This window comes from Aythya ferina (genome assembly GCF_964211825.1).
Source record: "Aythya ferina genome assembly, chromosome: 1".
NCBI lineage: Eukaryota > Metazoa > Chordata > Aves > Anseriformes > Anatidae > Aythya > Aythya ferina.
The window spans coordinates 174,063,924-174,083,040 of NC_140296.1; the positions used below are offsets into that span (position 1 = coordinate 174,063,924).

Genomic DNA, 19,117 nt, shown 5'->3' on the forward strand with positions numbered 1-19,117 from the left:
CTCACCCCAAAACTTTTGAAGCCAATCCTTTAAATATTTCTGAGATCTTTTTAAACACCTGAAAGTGATGTAAAACTGTAGGAAGACTTAAAAATACTCAGTGAGAATCTGAGATAGTTTCCATAGAGCCAGTTTCAGTATTGTTCACCCAGAATGTCTGAAATTCAGGGTGAATGTCTTTCAATGCAGAATCATATGATTTTTATTTAATCTTGACAGTGTAAGAAAGGCATTAGGGGTTCTTTCTGCTTAATTTCTGATCTCCATCCTTCTCCATAGCATTTTCTGTGCAGGATTTCCTTCAGATCCCAGGTGGAAACCTATTTTTATGTAAAAGCTGAGATTTCCACAGGCCTCTTGGAGCCCTGAAGGAAAGTAGCTGCTAGGCAAGACTCACAAAAACAGTCACAATTGGCAGCAGAGTAATTTACTGTTGCAGTCTTGCTGACAAACATGTTTGCAGCATGTTTATATGCAGGTAATCTAAGGTGTTTGTTTTTTGTTTTGTTTTGTTTTGTTTTTAATCAAGGAAAAAAAATGCCTTATTATTATCAAGTTTCAGAAGATATTTTACAGCATATACAGGCACAGGCAAAGTCATACAGGTTGAGAGACAACAGAGAGGTCATGTTGTGCTGCAGCTGAGTTTACAGGCTGTACCCTGGTGGCTTTCAGCAAGTTTGCCAGGACCTGAAGGGCAGGTACTTGAGGACACCCCAAAAGCTTTGTTGTGGTCACTGCAAATGGGAAGGGCATGAACACAGAAATATCTTCAGCTGACCTGTTCTGTGACTGCTCAGTAATCATTGCAGACTCTTAAGACCCAAAGGTTTTGTTGACATGATCCATTTAGAGTCCATGCACTCTCTGCTCTTCTGTGAAAGCCTGATCTCCTGACTTGGTCAGGTTGCAGATTTCACCAAGCTGTAAACAGCAGCAGACAACACAGCTAGACAACACAACAACATGTCATGCCCCTAGAATCTGTCTAGCTGCACGTACAGTCTTTTCTTAAGTATCTGAAATAAGGCCAGCACTGCAGTAGGGCAGCAATAACTGCTTCTGGTAACACTTACCTCTGCTGAGCACAGCGTCATACTGGTCATCTTACCTGAAGGGCGAATCAGTAGTTCTCCCACTTGAATAAAACATTATTATTCAAATGGGAGAATAAACTGAATAACTGATTTTTTTTTCAGTGCATCTCCTGTTCAAAGCCTAGTTTCCTTTGTTGTTGTTGTTGTTCTTTTTTATTTCTTGCTGATTTCACACCAATTATTTCCCCTATGTAGGTAATAAAGCACGCTTGAAAGTTAAAGCCCATTTCTATTGAGTGTGAATTTGTACCACCACAATAGCCTTTTCTGAATAATTTCCTGTATAGACAGGCTCACTGCTATTAGGTTACAGGTTAAAAAATAAAAATAAATAAAATAAAAAATAAAAATAAAAATATTTTCTTAGTATTTCATCAGATCACAGTTAAACCAACTCATCCTATTTCCCATAGGCACACAGGAAAGTAGTCTCCAAGTGTCACAGCCTACTTTCTTGAACAAGATACAGCTTAGGAAAAGGGCTGTAGCTAGAACACTGAAGACACCTGAAATGTTGAACAGAAGCCACAGGGCTGTGATATTTGGTGCCTTCAGCATTGATGGTGGCAGCTGTTCTCCACCTCCCACCATTCTCTGATCCACTACTTTCATGAGCAAAACCTGAACCAAGCAGAAGGTATGGCTTTGTTTACCTTATATTTGATCTGCCATCTGAATGAACTTTTCTTCCCACATGCTGTCATAGTGAATTAGCAGTTCATCTGTAAGTCCTCTCTCACTTGCACTCTGATAAGTTGGAACAAAACATACTATGAAGAGCCCCAAAGGATCAAATTAGTGGAGAGTAGATTAAATGTGCAATGTTATCTATTTCTCTAAAATTCACAAGGGAAGAAATGCATCTGTGGGATATTAGGAAATGTTACACTAATTGACATTTTAACCTGCCTGTGACATTTCCTTTTAAGCCATCCTCTAAGTCACAATGTGCTTAGTCAGTACCTGTAGCAATGTATTGTTATTGTCACAATACTTCAAATACTTCATCTGGAGCATGCTACAAGTAAAATTATTGCATCTGCTTTTTATTTTATTTTATTTTTTTCTGTATTATTTCATATTTTTTTCTAAGTCTCTAGTTTCCTTTAAAAAAAAAAAAAAAAAAGTTGTGGTAATTATTCTAAGTGGAAACTTAGAAATGCTAGGGTTTAATTTTATACTTCTCAAAGCTGATTGTGGCATTTAAACCTAAAATAATTAAAGTGCTGAATGGAAGAAAAGGAAAAACTTGATGAGTAGTAGAAATGATTTCTAGATAATTGGTACATTTTTTTAAATAACTGGCATATTTCTGAATAATATGCACTCTGTATGTTCTGGTTCAAAGCCCAGAGAAGTCATTTGAAATTCTCTTTTTAATTTTCTGCTTTTCTTCTCCAAGAGTCTCTTCCAAAATATTTGGTAGTATCCATTCTCAGGGAGAAGGTATCTGGTCAATGGTCTGGTGTTTTTAAAGACCCCTGTGTTTCTGAAAGTTAAACATTTGTGTTCTGCTAAGTTTACTATACAATTTCTTCAGACACATGGTTTTCTGAGTTTCTGAGCTCCAGCACATCTGCAATATCCAGCTGGAAAACTCCACCCAAAGTGCAGTGGCTAGTGAAACACAAGAATGGTAAGGTAGTTAAATGGAAAATAACCTAAAAATATATTTATATGCCTCTACACTGCTTCTATCATTGGACGTGTATATCTGCAATACAGGGTGTAAGTCTGTAAACCTCACCCCAGTATGAAATTACTCACTATACATGAAGTGTGGAGAAGCAGAATAAGAGGTAGCAAATATGAAGAAGATCTCAGGAGAACGACCATTTTATTAGAAATAATTTAACAGAGACACTAAAAATCAAGAAGAGATTAAAAAAATATAACTAGATTTTCATGCTTGGTATTTTTGTAATATAAAGATGTAAGAAACTCCAGTAAAATGCTACAATTTATAATGGAGAAAGAGAAATATTTTTATTTATTTATGCATTGTTTAGTGTTAGATGTCTGTCAAAGACCCATAGCTGCTTCAGCATGTTGGGGTGGGGAAAGGATTAGCTAATGAGTCTGGTTACGAGAGCTTTCCATCATACTTGTGAAATTATGTTAATAAAGGGATATGAAACTTGTGTTTCAGGGCATAAGGCAACTGTGAATTTCTGTGAAAAGAACAGTTACCTTAATGGGAAGTTTTTTGTGTAACTCTTTATTACCCAGTGTCATGCTCCTTCCTATAAAGCACATGGCATGAGCTGGTTCCTGGGCCAGAATTCTGATGGATGGCTGCACTGGGATGTTTTATAGGGAATGATGACCCTACACCACTAAGAACCTCACACCAGGGCAAGGTAATCCTGAGGATGTATCATCTCATCAGTTCTCTAAAATAAGGAGACGGGAAACTGAAGCACAGAGACTGGGTAGCTCTTTGAAAACGACGCAAGTACCTTTCACAAAGTTGTGGAAGGCTATCTTAAAGCTCAGGTCCCCGGGGAATGTGAATTTGGGATACAGGAAGCTTCCAGCTTCCTTAAAGTAGCCCAGGGATCTGACCCTAGGGTTCTCAAGAGCTGCACTAATATCTCAGTTGATGGAATATCTGCTTCCCATTGTTAATTAAAAAGGCAGTTTTTCACATTGTAGAGTCTCACCAAAATTAAGATGGGGCAATGCAAAGGGTATGAATACTGAACACAGGCTGCTTTTCTCCTTTGGTTACATTTTCTTTACTCAGTAGAAATCTTTATTTCCTTTCATACCATATGTAGATGCCTAGAAGGTTTCTTATTTCCTTATTCTGAACCAAAAACACAACTAAAAGCCTCACTTGGGATTGTTTTCCACCTTTGGTCATCTGTCAATCACTCTAATCCTTAGGCTTGTCCTTCAAACCCTTATAAATAAGTCAGAGGTATGGAAAGGTGAAAAGAAAATTGCTTGGACTATGTTTAAAAAGTGCTTACTGATACACTTGACTAGTGGCATTTCAGCTCAGAGTTTTCTTTTCTCTCATTTCTCCATCTTGTGGTGTTTTCCTAACAGCTATCTAGGAACTATATGACTCACCAGTCAAGAACAGAAACTTTTGAAAGTTTAAGTGAAATATAAAGTGTCTAATGGCAGACACATGACTTTTAAATAATTTCCGCCAAGGTATGAAAAGAATTTAAAATACTGGGACATGCACACACACAAGTAAAAAAAAAAAAAAAAAAAAAAAAAAAAAAAAAAAAAACAGACAAACAAGATTTATGCTTTGTACCGGAAGTGGAGCAGAGAGATTTTTGTCAGATTGGACCATAGAGATTACAAATCTGAATACATGACTAAAAATATATGTACAGATGGGAGGGTATTAGAATCCATGTTGCTTTTTTCAGAACAGATGGAGACAATGTTGTATTGCAACTAATATTTGGGGAAAATACTAAGCTGTGCAACTCCCAAATTAAAGTGTAAGTACAACAAAGCAGGCGGTATTTTTTGTGACAGTAATCAGATGCTTTTAAAGAAAATATGTTAATAAAAATAAATAAATATATATATAAAAAGCAGCTGAACCACATAAATAGTTCTGTTGCTTTCTCACAGGTGCTCAAGCTTTAGCAAAACTTAATCACCAGTTTCCTCCTTTGTAATTAATAAGACAGTCTAATCAACTTTTTCCTTTTCAAAAATGCTATTCTCTGACTCAGAGTTTTCCTACCAACATTATGGGGTAATTTTAGGGCATTCAGTGTGATATACTTACATTAAGACAGGGAAAAAAGGGGGGAGTAAAAGAAGATTAAAAAACGAAAAGAGCTCAAAAATAATAATTTGGCAGAATATCAAGAAAAGCTTCTTGATAATGAACTCTGATGATTAGAAAATAATCACTCAGTGGAAGAAGTGGAGATGGTATCCCTTGGGACTAATTCACCAAGAGGCTGAGAAATAAACAATGTAATAGGTTAGTGATCCCTCTGACTTCTGTGACTCAGCAGTTGCAATTTCAAACTGAGCTTCAGTGCAGGGTTCTGTAGAAGTATTTGAACTCCCTAAAGATTTTATAATGAGTTTTCAAAGAAACCAAGGATAGCAGAATAGGGCACAGATTTGTTTTTCTTTAAATCAATGAAAAAGCCCCTTTGACCCAAGGCCACCAATTTAAAATGGGTGAGTCCTCCTTAAGTGTTTGCTGCTCGAGGGTAAAAGTGTCTCATCAATGCACTGTGATCAGGTATCTCAAGTTGCTTTTCTACTTGTCTTCTTAAGAACGTTATCTCAGATTTACAAACTACTTAAGACAATTGAATACAATGGGGAAATCTGACAAAATTAGTCAAGCATTCCCAAGACTCCTGTCAAATCAAACTGATATAATTTCTGTTCTTTTCCTAGTGGAAAAGAACATCTCTCTCCTCAACCTGGTGATTCTGGTGATTCTGACCATCTAGTGTAATTACAGCTTTTTTTTTTTTTTTTTTTTTTTCTCTCTCCCAATAACAGTGCTTAGCTGCTTAGCACTGAACCACTACAAGATAAAAGACACAGCTTAAGGAAGTAGCAGTCCATGCAATTTCTTTGCTTTCTTTTATCCTGCTCTGTAAGAGAGGTCAAGATGTATTCAATATTTCTTCAGTAATTCCAGAGTTTTGGTGTTGTGACATAGACAGTTGGTATGAGATGTGCTCTGTCAAAACTTACAGCATTTGAATTGTATTCGGGCAGCTCACTGAGTAATGCAAGATGAGAAAGAATGTAAGACAATGACAGACATAGTTCGGAACATACTTACTGAATCTGATAGCTCCCCAGCCATTTTTATCTGGGGAGTAGCAGAGTTAATGAATAACTAAGTTATATTATATTATAAACATGATTCTTCTCTCTTATAGCCTTTTGGTCTTTGTAGATACAGTACCTGCTAGTTTCACATTGAATATATTTCCAGTCTTGAAGGGTTTATACTATACAAACTTCAAAGGTTTCTACCATATTCTCCATTTAAATTTTTGCCTCTGGAAGAAAAAAAAAAAAAAAAAAAAAGATGAACTGCACAAGGTGGAGGTTTGGTTGCTGTTGTAGCTAGTGGGAACCTGGTTTTCTTCCTCTGGGTAAGGCAGGGCAACCCAGCCCATGCAGGTTCTTCACCTAGCTGCCAAATCAGCCAACAGATAGTGCCATAACATCAACTCCCTTCCTGGCTGTGATTGTGAATCTGTTCCCTGCCACACAATGGGTATAAAAGTTTCATTTTAGTGTTTGCCCTTCACCAAACCATGGCTGTTATCTCAATAACTTCTCAGAACACTGAGCTCGATCAACTGTGCTCTGAATACAGATATAGGCAAAATACTTTGGAAGTGTAAACTAAATGCCTTGTTCTTCTGTATTCTGTAGTTTCTGTGGTATGGGCACCAAGATAAGATATCTTCATTACCCAACGCTAGATAAAGGCTCATTCATTAATCAAATACACTGAATTGTGAAGTTTGTGTGATCCAACAATCACTATACATCACAGAGAATTTTTCAGAATAAAATGAAGAATGATAGTGCCAAAATGGAGGAAAAAAATTCAAATAAGCAATGGTAAAAGAAGCATCTTACCAGTAACTAAACAACATACCAAATAAAAGGTAATATATATGTGTGTTAATTATGCATGGAAAAGTTTTTCTGTTTTACAAGTGCTTTTAACTAAATAGAATCATTAGATATTTAATATGTTGTCATAATTGACACCAGTTTAAATGTATTTGTGCTTGAAAATAATGAATATACTTGGTAGCTCTGTTCATACTTCTATTTTGGAAGTGACTGTATTGATTGGTCAGCTTAGTCATATGCTGGGAATGTCTCTAAAATACAATAATACATTATGTACAATAATCTAAAAATGTACAAAAATAAATTATATGACTCCAAAGAAAACATTTTCATTTCCATACTGCTATTTTCAATCAGGTGGAGAACAACTCAAATAAAATTGACAAAGGACAGGTTTTCACTTATTACCTTTCAATTTCCATCCTTTATAAGTGCATTTCGCTCTGTAAATCTCTGAAGCATTTTAAAAGCAGTGTAACAGACAGTTGTTAACAGTTCAATGCAAAACATTAAACACAATTATTTGAATGTTTAAGAAAACCTCTAAGTCTTCCTCTCCACTAGCAAGAAAATACAACAAATCCAATAAAACAGAATGAAGAAATTCCATGAAGAGGGTCTTTACATATATATTTTTTTTAATTTGACCAGTCCCATTTTATCAATCAGTCTACTCATATGCCTAAAGCCAGGTACTAAGGTAAATACCCTGCAAAATGGAGCTTTCAGAGAAGAGCCAGAAGGACAGATTTGTATATCCACACTCCAAGGTTGAGTAGCACAAGCCTACACCTCTCCAAAAGAAATGACAAGGAAAGCCCCATCAACCCATTCTCTTTTTCATGAAAAGCTTGATGACTTCCTCAAATATCACTGTATATATATTTTTAAAAACTTACTGTACAAGGAGGCCAAATAATTAATTCCCTTTTGGGGGGAAAAACATTTATGCCATATAAGAGCTGCATTTTCTACCACTTCTTGCCATCACCAGCTCTTCCAGCTGTGCTCTGCTGGGATCTTACCTAAGGGACCTACCATAGATTTTAACACTGTTTAAAGTCATTAGCACTGTCCCTTGTAAATTAGGGTATTTCCGATGGTGCTACATCAGTGTGGCAAGCAAAATTTTTACTTTCCATCTATCGCCATGTTCCTTCTGTTCCTTCCAGGAAGAAATTGTGCCTGTGTTGAATCTGTTTTTCTCCTTTGATTGTTTTTTGTTTGGTTTGGTTGGTTGGTTGGTTCTCTACCTAAAATTTTGTGCAGTGTACTTCTCCTGTTTTGTTTCTTTGTCTGTTTGTTTCCCTGCAACACCATCTTAGTACTCAAGAAATGATTTGGACTGAAAAGGAAAAAGGAAGAGCATACCCCAACCAGTCTTCTATTAAAACGAGATTTACAAACCATTGCTCTCAGCTCTGGCGCTATATATCCTATAACACGTTAGCCAAAGCTGTGTCTCCTTTGCCTGCATTGCCACCAAACAAGCTTGAATTGTCTGCAATATTACTGAAAATTTCTTGTCCTCCCGGGTGGCTCAGACTCCTCAGAAGCAGTCTTTCTGATTTTGATGCTGCCATTTTCTCTTTCAGCCTGTCTCACTACCCTTTAATTGCCCCTTTTAAAAGCTAACTAAAACTACTGAGGCAAATTCCTTTGTATAAAACGTGCAGAATAAATGAGCCCATATAAACTGAGTTTGTCACAAAATTGAAATTTTCCCCTTCACTTTACAGTACTTTCCTAAAATGGCTCTTCTAGCTTCTCTCTTTCCCATCTTGCTCCCTTGCAACTCCTCAACATGATAGAAATAATTTCATACAACAGACCCAGCATCACTTTCCATCTGTAGCCTCAGTTCTGCTGTTTACAAAGCCAGTCTTCTCTTCCAGCCCTTCCTGCAGTCAGGGTGAGAAAAGTTAGTTCTGCAGCTGCTGAAAATGGTTATTTACCATTTTGGGGTACAAAGAGATAACAACAACAACAAAGTCTCTCTCACCAGTTTTCCCTTCCCTGTGGAGTTTCACATCTGAGACTTTTCACAAAGAAAAATTTTCCCAAGCAAGGTTCCTTTCTTCTTTAACGTCATTTGTTCCTTCTGTATTTATATCTGAAATGACTGGCTGATCAAAATTGCCTGAAGCTCTCGGTGGCCTGTTCAGCTGAGCATACTGCCAGGTATTGAAACTCCTGTGACTTTATTTAATAAAATAAAATTAAAACTGATGACAAAGGTTTCAGACTTGGCTGGCAGTGATAAACTGGGACTCTGTGGTCCATGTAACAGTAGTTCGTCTCTTCCCAGCAACCTACAAGTAGTACCAGCGATTACCATCTGTAGCAATAGTCCATGTACCCCTTATATTGAAAGGAGGAAAGGGTGTGTGGCTTATTACAGGAGGTGAAAATATTCTTATCTTTCTCTTATGCTTGAGTGAGACAAAAACTAGGCACTACAGAAGTATCACCCAAGCCCTGAAATGCCTTTTTAATATTTTTCAGCTCCTATAACTGCAGGTGATGGATTGCTGGTTATGCCCAAACCCAGCTTGACTCCCTGCATGTTTTAACCTTTTTCAGACTGATCAGGGAAGCATTTGGCTGGGATGAGGTTCCAGTCCTACAGGCAATGGGATACTTGAAACACCAAAGAAGTTTATAAACTTTTATTGGCCCTTATGGTAGAAATTGTACATTTGTGCATATATAGGTTATCCCAGAGCAATGATCTTGGAAGAATTTTGTTTTAATAAAAATTATCTAATGAACAGAATATACTTGAAGAGGTTGACAGTGAAATTAAACTAAGAAATGCAAATGGACCTTAAGGTCTGTGCAGCAGCAAGTTACTTGCACATACAAGATGAAAATCTGGTAAACTATATATGGGGTGTCCATCTACACATGGAACATACAAAAGACTGTCAGATGATCACAAGAGATTTTTAACTTTCCTAATGAGTATTCATCCCTGAAAAAGGCATATTTATAGCTGTCTTAACTAAACAGACATAGAAGAGGGTGGTTTTTGTTTTGTTTTGTTCTTTGTTTGTTTGCTTTTGTTTGTTTGTTTGTTTTTCCATGATGGGATATTCATTTTCATTTGGCTAAGTAGTGATGCTACATTTTTTTTGAACCTATGCTTTGTTAATGACCAGTTAATTAGAATAAATAAATAAATAGATTTTTAATTTCAAGAAACTGGTGGAAAAAATGGGAAAATCTGTAAGACAGGAAAAAAAAATATTGAGCATTTAATGAAAATAACCTGTTAGAACTGTATCTAATGTAGAGAAGAAAGGATTAAGATGCACTGTAACAGTTTATAAGTATGTAAAAAGTAGCTGCAAAATGGGAAGACATGCACTGGTTCTCTATATACATAATAAAACAAGTTTTACTCCCCCCTTTGGGCATTCAGATGTTAAGGTACACTTGCCACTAGCAGCAGTTTTGATGCACTGGATCTGTGCCACCCTGACAGGTTTATGAAACCATCAGAACCAGAAAATTTTGTGGAACAGAATGAACAAATCTGTTGGGTCAAATAACTGCTCAGGTCTCATTCATCCTGTCTTGACGTGCCTTCTCCTTGAAGACCCATTGTCATACAACGCTTTCTGATGTACCACTCAGATTCTACTTTTTCAGATTCCTCGATTCTTGTATAAAAATAGGCAGGTTTGTTCTCAGGGCCTTAGAGAAAACTAGGGTAACTAGGAAAACTAGGGTAACAATAAGGCCTAAGATGGAGATCAGCAGTTGGGTTTGTACAGCAGTTCTCCTGTGGAGTCTGAAAGTTGTCCACACCTCGATTCAGCATCTGCTCTTAAAGAACCAAGAGCAAAATCTAAGAATAAAATGTTAATTAATGACCATTGAGCAGAAGGTATTGGACTTTCTTCTGCTAACAGATTACTAAAATTGAGTAGCAATAAAATAAATAAATAAATAAATAAATACAATTCGTTTTGTTTTTGTTTTGGGTTTGTTTTGACAGATCTTTACACTGAGATGATGAAATATGATATAAAATTAGTTCTTCGGTATGCCACTAGATGGCAAACTAATAGTGTGATAAACATCAGACATTATCACATAAATCTCTGCTTAGGCATATTGTAAAAAATGCAGGCTATCTGTATGCAAATAAACAGTGGCTTAATGTGGTGCATACTAACAGCAAACAAAGAATATTTCAGCTTTTATGTTTCAAATTAATTTGTGACTTCCCAATGTTGGACAATGAAGATCTTGTTGGAATCACAGAGGTCTCTACAGCAAATGTTTTACACAGCTTTCCTTCTCCTGCCTACAGCACAGTCATGTACCCCAGGGTAGAGCAGGATGAAATGTCAGACAGCTCCATGGTGGGCTTCATCTGGAAACAAGGGAGGCAGTTCAAATAAAATTATCCCAAGGCTGTTGAAAAGGCACTGTGACATGGTACAGAGAGGTAAGGAAGTACCCAGAGGAATGCTGTCAGTCGCTTTCATATAATCATATAATCATATAATCATATAATGGCTTGGGTTGGAAAGGACCTTAAAGCCCACCCACTTCCAACTCACTGCCATGGGCAGGGACATTTTCCATCAGAACAAGTTGCCCAAAGCCCCATCCAGCCTGGCCTTGAACACCTCCAGGGATGGGGCATCCACAGCTTCTCTGGGCAGCCTGTTCCAGTGCCACCCTCACAGTAAAGAATTTCTTCCTAATATCTAATCTAAATCTTCCCTCTTTTAGTTTAAAGCCATTACTGCTTGTCCCATCACTACACTCCCTACAAATAGTCCCTCCCCAGCTTTCCCGTAAGTCCCCTCAAGGCACTGGAAGGGTGCTTCAAGGTCTCCCTGGAGAATTCTCTTCTGCAGGCTGTACAACCCCAACTCCCTCAGCCTGTCTTCACAGGGGAGGTGTTCCAGCCCTCTGGTCATTCTCATGGCCCTCCCCTCCATTCACTCCAATGGGTCCATGTCCTTTTGGCTCTGGGAGCCCCAGAACTGAATGCAGTACCCCAGGTGGGGTCTCATGAGAGCAGAGGAGAGGGGGAGAACCACCTCCCTCAACCTGCTGGCCACACTGTTTTTGATGCAGCATGTATCCCATGCATCCATTTTGTAGGGGACTCATCAATAATATAAGCATCAAGATCTTCACGGAATTTGAGCATCCAACACAGCGTTGACTCAGAATAAACATTCATCCTTTAGATAGCATCCTGCATGTACAAACATTTATTTCCAATATAACAGCCCAGGGAGCTATGAAACTGTGGGGAAGCTGCAAGGGTAAAGCTGTTATTTAACATTTCATTTCCTTTCCACCATACTCCAGCAACCACTTTCAACAAAATCCACTGGAGAGTTATTTAAGCTGGGTAAAAAGTCTTTTGCAGTAACTCCAGGAAGATATCTTCTCTGTCCCTCTGGTCAGGACCATGGCACACCAGGTCCAGAGGGGCAGCTGTCCCACATGCCTTTGGGAGCAGTGGCAGCTATGCAGACAGGCATAGCAGGTTTCTCAGGCTGCTGCTCTTAAAGCTACTGCTGCTGGTACAGCTGCATCCTGGGGAGGTCTGCAGGGGCAGAGCAATTGGGAACACTCCACTGAAGACAAGGGAAAGGCATCAAAATGGCTCCCAACAGCTCCTTGTCATTGCACCCATAGCTGAAATTTTGTCAGCTCAGGGTGTAGTTTCTAACAGCTGGTTTTCCAGCTCAGATCAGCTCTAAATTACATATTAAGCACAGGGAATGCAAAATTCTCAATAAACAAACTAGAAACTATGGAATATTGGGAACAGAAAATGTGCTCACTCAAGCCCAAATGCTGGTTGCATAGTGACTCAAGGATGAAACAGAAGTGGATGCTTGGAGAGAAGCAAGTTGCTTGACTTGCTGGTATATATGAGATTCTTTGCAGGTAGTTTATATCAGGAGGAGAAGATGACAATGGAAACATATTTCCTTGGACATAAGTGATGATTTTCAAACTATGGATAAATTTGGAAAGCTCATGCCACAGTTTCCAGCCTGTTTTTTCCATAACTGCCAGGCCCAAATATCTCCCAAATGCTCGTAGGGCCATAGTTATGAACAAGCACATTTGGACCCTCTGCTTGATGCTGATTCACAGAGTGGTTACTCCTCAACTCTTATTTTAATTATAAGCTCTCACAGGAACCCCAGTGCCAATATATCCCACCATCTGTCTGAAACTCTGAATAATGTTGTTTCTAGGTGCTAATTTTCATTATTTCAGCTATCACTGAACTTAACCAAGCCCTCTCTTTGCATAAGAGGTTTTCAGTGGGGCTCCTGTTTGTCTTGGACAAAAGAAATCTACCTAGCATTCAGAAAGTGCCCTCTGGATTTCTCCATAATTACAGAATCCGAAATATTCTATTGTTGTTGTTAATATTGTTATTATTAGTCTTGGAAGTGGTTATTTCTGTTTCCCTTTTATTCACATCTGGAGGATCAAGGCAGAACTAATAGACATGTACACAAGTTTTCGGGTATACACTTCCTTTTGTAATGGAAAAAAAAAACATTTTTACATTTTTTTGGGGCTGCTGGAGAACTGCTCAGAAGTAAGCCACATCATTTGCTTGCATTGCATTTTTTTCTGCTTAGCCTGTGTATTTGAGTATTAATTTATACTGCAAAACAAATGCCTTTGTATGAACTAGACCCTCTATTGCATTTAGAAAGTACCTAAAGAGTTGAACTAGGAGATACTGGGGATAGCAGGCTGTTGAAGGCAGCTTCCACTGCCTATTTTATCTAAGCCTAAAGTCTGGAAAGCTGAGAGGCATGGGGGTACCTTGGGTCACAGGCAGAGGTTAGGTCAACCTCCTCCTCCAGTCAGAAGATGCAGTGGAAGTCTTTCCTCTCTCCATTTTGCTCCCAGTCTCAGCCCTTGTTTTGCTCCTGCCCCTTCATTTTCAGTAACAGAAGCAATCTAGACCCTGCCAGGCTCTTGTACCCCATCCCTGAGGCAGTAAAATCATTATTTTAGATATTTTTCAGAAGTAATTCAAATTGTCACATACACACAAATACCAGACTACATTAGTGAGCTTCAGTTACATTTCTGAAAGCAATTTGATTATAACAACTTTAAAAGACAGGACAGCCTGCAGTTAGCAGAGGGGTTTTCCTAGAAATTACATTAACCTTTAGTTGAATGTTATTCAACACATCATGATGTTATTTTTATGGTCCCCTACCAATGTATCCCTCTGCAGGATTTTGAACCTGTCTTGGTCAGTGGAAAATTCAATGTCCTTGCATAAATCCTACAAGTGCCTTGCTTTGGTTGAGTGCCATCCTGCATTGTGCCTGGTGAGGATTTACAAACAATGGCCTTCCTGGCTGGAAGGAATCCAGCCCTGTTAGTAGCATTTTCAGTCATTCTGTCTCTGTGCAATGAATGAAGAATGAAAAATGCAGCTATTCACAGAAGCAGTTTTGTGAGATAGTAATGGCTCAAGTACTAATGTAACACAATTTGTCACACGCTATCCTCTGTGCATTGTTATTTTCAATGGAGTTTTCTTGTCTTCATGTTTTCCAAGCTCAAAATTATATATAGGACTCAACAGAGCTCTAGAAATGTACAGAGAAAATAGGTCCATGACTAGCACAAAACAATCAAGCTGGATAAATATGCAAACATTCCTCATAAAAATTCAATGAAGATATTAGCTGCACAAATACACAGAAGTTCATGAAAGGTGGTCTGGCACTACAGATTCTTCTTTTACTCATTTAATCTGCTTAAGTTTATTTCATATAACTGTAACCTACAATATAGTAAAAACACTAACTTTGTTCATGTAATAGGAGAAACTTCATGCAATTATGAAAACAGAGTAAGACCTTGGAACAAGCTGCATGGATAAAACATGAGAAAACTAACCTTTTTTTTTTTTTTTTTTTTTTTAATGAAAAGTCTACTTTTGCCCCATTTTCCTTCAGAGATCTTAAATTGTTGGCCCTCATGGAGGTCTGTGGGTAAGGAGAAAGAAACTATCACCTGAAATAGACATGTAAGGATGGAAGTAACCCTTGGTGGCTCAGGTCACCCTGGTATGGGGACATTCTTTGATGTATCTTTGTTTCAGTTTCCAGCCAGCTAACTGGGCATATGTCTTTCTTTCTCCCAGCCAGCTTTTTATGTTCAGATCATGATATTATTTGGGCAGTAGGTTAGCTTGCTGTAGACCTCTGGGTCTGCATTTGGCAGGACTTCCAGTCTCAAAAGTACAGCCTGTAGATGCTTACATGCCCAAGAATCACATCACTGAAGAACATCAGAATAATGAGCAAGTGGACTAGGCAGTTCTGGAATGCTCAGCTCTCCTATATTCAACTACACTACGATTCATGAACTGTGATTAGCATGATTAGATGTGAATAATTAGATGAACTGCACCTTAGAAGTACTTAATCATGTTTTAATGACTATAAAAGGATAATTAGCTCACTTATAGTTATCTTTATCATGGATATGTACATTGAATAACATGAGTCCCATGCAGGATGTCCTAACTTCCAGTAACTTCTGGAACCCAGCTACCCCTGGAATGTAGGAAGACTTGCAACCCAATACAGAAATTTCAAGTTATTCAATGTCTTTTCAAAATATTTTTGTCATTAATGAGTTACAAACTCATAGTCTTCTCTTTCAAACTTGTAATGAGCTCAATACTCAACAAATTTAAAGCTTAAATATGTCAGTTTCCACTCCTCCCATGTAGACACACTCCCTGAGATGGGAAGGACCTTATTCTGCCACACTTTTGAAGAAAAGGTCATTTTGTGCTTTAATGGTGACATGATACAGGAGTGGAAAGCTGTAGGGGTTTCCCACACTGCAGTACACCTGGAACATAGGATGACAGCTTCCATCTAGAACAATTCCTATCTCCCACCTTCCTGCAAAAGGATTATTTTCTTCACCAGATTGGATACATACAAAGTTCTCTGAGGTTAATTTCAGCTCCAAAGGAAAGTCCTTCCAGAGCAAACCCAGGGAGTTAAACTTCTACAGAGGTCAAATCAAAATGTCTAATGGCTGTTCCTTTTGAGTCTCTAAACAGGGCTTGTCCAGACCATAGATGAAGTGTAAGGAAACTGGCTTCATGAGTCTTAAGGTGGTTACTTCATGTGTGTGAAAAAGTTCTTTGAAATATGAGCAGTCTTTGTGCTATTTATCAGCATTGTGACTATCACACCAGAGCTTTGGACCTCCTAAGCGCTAAACTTACCTGTTGTCAAGGATGAGTTCCATCCATAGTTGTGAACAGACCCAGTACAAGCAGTAACTGCTTGAATAAGAACCCCTAAGTATTCCATTCATAAAGAAATGTTATTCACTATGGTGAACCATAATGACTTCATCCTGAATTTCCAGAAAGGCTTAACCATTTTAAAAAGGTCTTGGTGAATATTGCATATTTCTTAATTGCATGTTTCTTAATACAATACTGAATCCTTGTAAAATGTTAAAATGATCCCACATTGGCTGAAAAGTAGATAAGATAGTTAAAGTATCCCCATTTCTCAGCAATGTTTTCTTAGGAGAACAGACTTTAATTCACAGCACTTAGAATAAAATCTGGAAACTTCAAAGCAAATAAAAACTAGGTAGTCCCAGGTAAAGCTAAGCTTCAATAGGACATTTGGCTCTCCAGAATTAGCTATTTAATGTTCTTACAGAATTTGGGAGAGCAGTCTATCTTTATTTTCTATCTTTGTATGAAAATGGCAAATCACCCAAAGCTATATCACAGAAACCTTTCAAAAGGCCATAATGTTTGCGGAATTTCTATGCAACAATTTAAGATATATGCTATTATATCAATATTCATTGCAAAGCTGGAGACATGGTCTTTTGGTATCCTTTTCAATTCTACAGAAGTTTTATCATGACTGTAAGGAATATTGGACTTCTTAGTCTATACATAATACCATGCATAAATAACATCAAAGCTAGAAAGGGCACCCATAGGATAAATTTTGGCTTGACAGGATAACAGCAAAGTTCTTTTCAGATAATCCTGGCCAATAATAATAAATCTTCACATAAAGTTAATACAAGGCCTTTTCTTGTCCTTCCCTTCGTCTTTTATAGAAGCAACAAAATATCAAGTTCTAACTCTCCTAACACTTCCTGGGCTAAAAGGAGGTCTAACATAAATGCTTCACTCTTCTTCATACTCTATTATTATTTGCATTTGTATTTTTATATTTCAAAATAGTTTAGAAGTAGTCCTCAACAACACATATTCACCCAAAGCTGTTTACATAAAAAAATAAATAAAATAAATTAGTCAATTCATTACTCAGAAAATTTTTATCAGGATCATAAAAATACATGCCATTATCCCACTAAACACCTATCATTTTTAGATGCTTAAGTCATAACGGAGAACACTAAAATCCTACAGCCTTGTTTAAAATACAACTTCACTACTTTCTCTATTTAATCTTCAAAGATTCAAATCCGTTATTCAAAATCCAATCACCATCTGAATGACTACCAAAGACAAAGATTCTTTAAAATTTTCCAAACCTTCTAACAGATCAACATTAGGTGGCAAATTCTTTTTTTTTTTTTTTTTCCCTGAAAAAGTGAACTACAGTACTAAAACAGGTGCCTTGAAATAAATTATGGGAACTCTTAATGCTCATGGAAAGAAATGCTTATTTGATTGTCAGTAGATTTTTAAACACTCACTGACTTCCTGTTGAATACATCACACAACCTTCATATATTTGTGATGGGTCTCCACTTCTTTTGTTTGGTGTAACATTGTTCACATGCAAGCACATCTGACTGCAAGATTAGAGACTTAAATTCAGTCTTGCAACTCCTTGCAGTTTCAGTTCCAAATCTGCCTGGCTGCCTTGGAGCATAGGAAAGCCAAAACTACTACTGGTTCTGTCTGGTCACACCAATGTATCTGTAGCCTCATCTATGTGGAAAACACATTAAAAAATAATAATAATAATCTGTAAAAAGCAAAACTTGAGTGATTTCTTTTTCCCCTCAGGATAGATATTACTCAGTATTATCATCTCCAGTCTCTACTAAAAATAAAGATTAAATTTTGTTGTGCTTAGCTAGATACTTGATATTAGTATATTTCTCAGATTAAACCAGAAGTCTTTGTAAGTACAAGGGCAACCTGGGTGCAACATACCTTCTTAGATTTTCAACAAAACCAAAACTTACAATTGGAAACTGAACATTTTCAAAGAATGCTAAAATTTGTGAAGATTTTGATTATTTTTTTACAGTTTTAGGAGAGAAAAAAATATTTTCCAGCCAAAATTAATAATAATAATAATAATAATAATAATAATAATTGTAGAATTCATAAAGGAACAAAGAAAATCCAGAAAGAAAAGAAGAAGAAAAAAAAAAAAGCAGGGATCAAATTTGAAGAGGTCCTTAATTACCACTAAGTAATTAGTTAAAACAGTCATTTTGCTGTTTCATGCTGAGTCTTACTTATAGCCCAGTCCTTGATAAGAAATACCAAAGTTCTCCCACTTTTGTCCACTTCTGCTAGCAATCACATGTTTATGTGTGTTGTCACTGTTGATAGTGACCAAGGCAGGCATTGCACATATCCTGATGTGATAGAAAAGAAGGAAGGTATCATGAGGACCCCAGAGGACCCCAGGGACAGCACAGCAAGAAATATGGCCATGGGGAGAAGGGCTGAAGAGTTTCTATGTAGATTCCCAGTGGTGGAAACATAACCAGTGCAGCTGCCAAGTTACAGCAGCCCACACAAGCACATACTAAATGGATCCCACTCTTTCCATTCTACTGCAAACAATTATTTGTTTTCTCTTTATCTGTATTTTTATCTCCACCCTAGCACTCATTCAGTTCTTTATAGAAAGACAATACTTGGATAGGATTCAGATTGAAGCTTTCCTTTTTTTTTCCTTTTTTTTTTTTTTTTTTTTCCTAGACAAAGCCCTTTTATAATTGTGCAGGCATTACACAAGATCACTTTTTTCTACATTTTTACTCAAGTCAAATCTCTTTTTCTTGTATAATTAGGCATTATAAATAATTCATCTTGTATAATATCTGAACTTCAGACAAAGTCTGAGAGTACAACTCTCCAGCACACAAAAGAAGGAGCAGGCTGCTACCATCACTAGTGGAAAATCAGACCACAATTAGATTCTAAATGCTTATGCCAGATTAATTAAAATTTGTGGAATTTACTTATCCCCATCAGTGACATATTTTTTTACCTTTTTTATTTTTAAAATCCCATAAGGCTAAATTTTTCTCCATAGTAATTAGTCTCTGAAAATCCAAATCAGTTATAGAAACCCCCATTACACTACACACTGTGGTCACACCAAAAAGAA

The 19,117-nt window shown here is 37.3% G+C and overlaps 1 long non-coding RNA gene across 1 annotated transcript in view; it reads right to left on the reverse strand.

The window, feature by feature from the left end:
* LOC311420586 overlaps window positions 1-19,117 on the reverse strand; it is a 51,696-nt gene that overhangs the window by 22,702 nt on the left and 9,877 nt on the right. Inside the window, exon 4 of the long non-coding RNA XR_014684399.1 lies at window positions 6,016-6,112. This is a non-coding gene — a long non-coding RNA (uncharacterized lncRNA). The remainder of the gene's footprint in view (window positions 1-6,015; window positions 6,113-19,117) is intronic.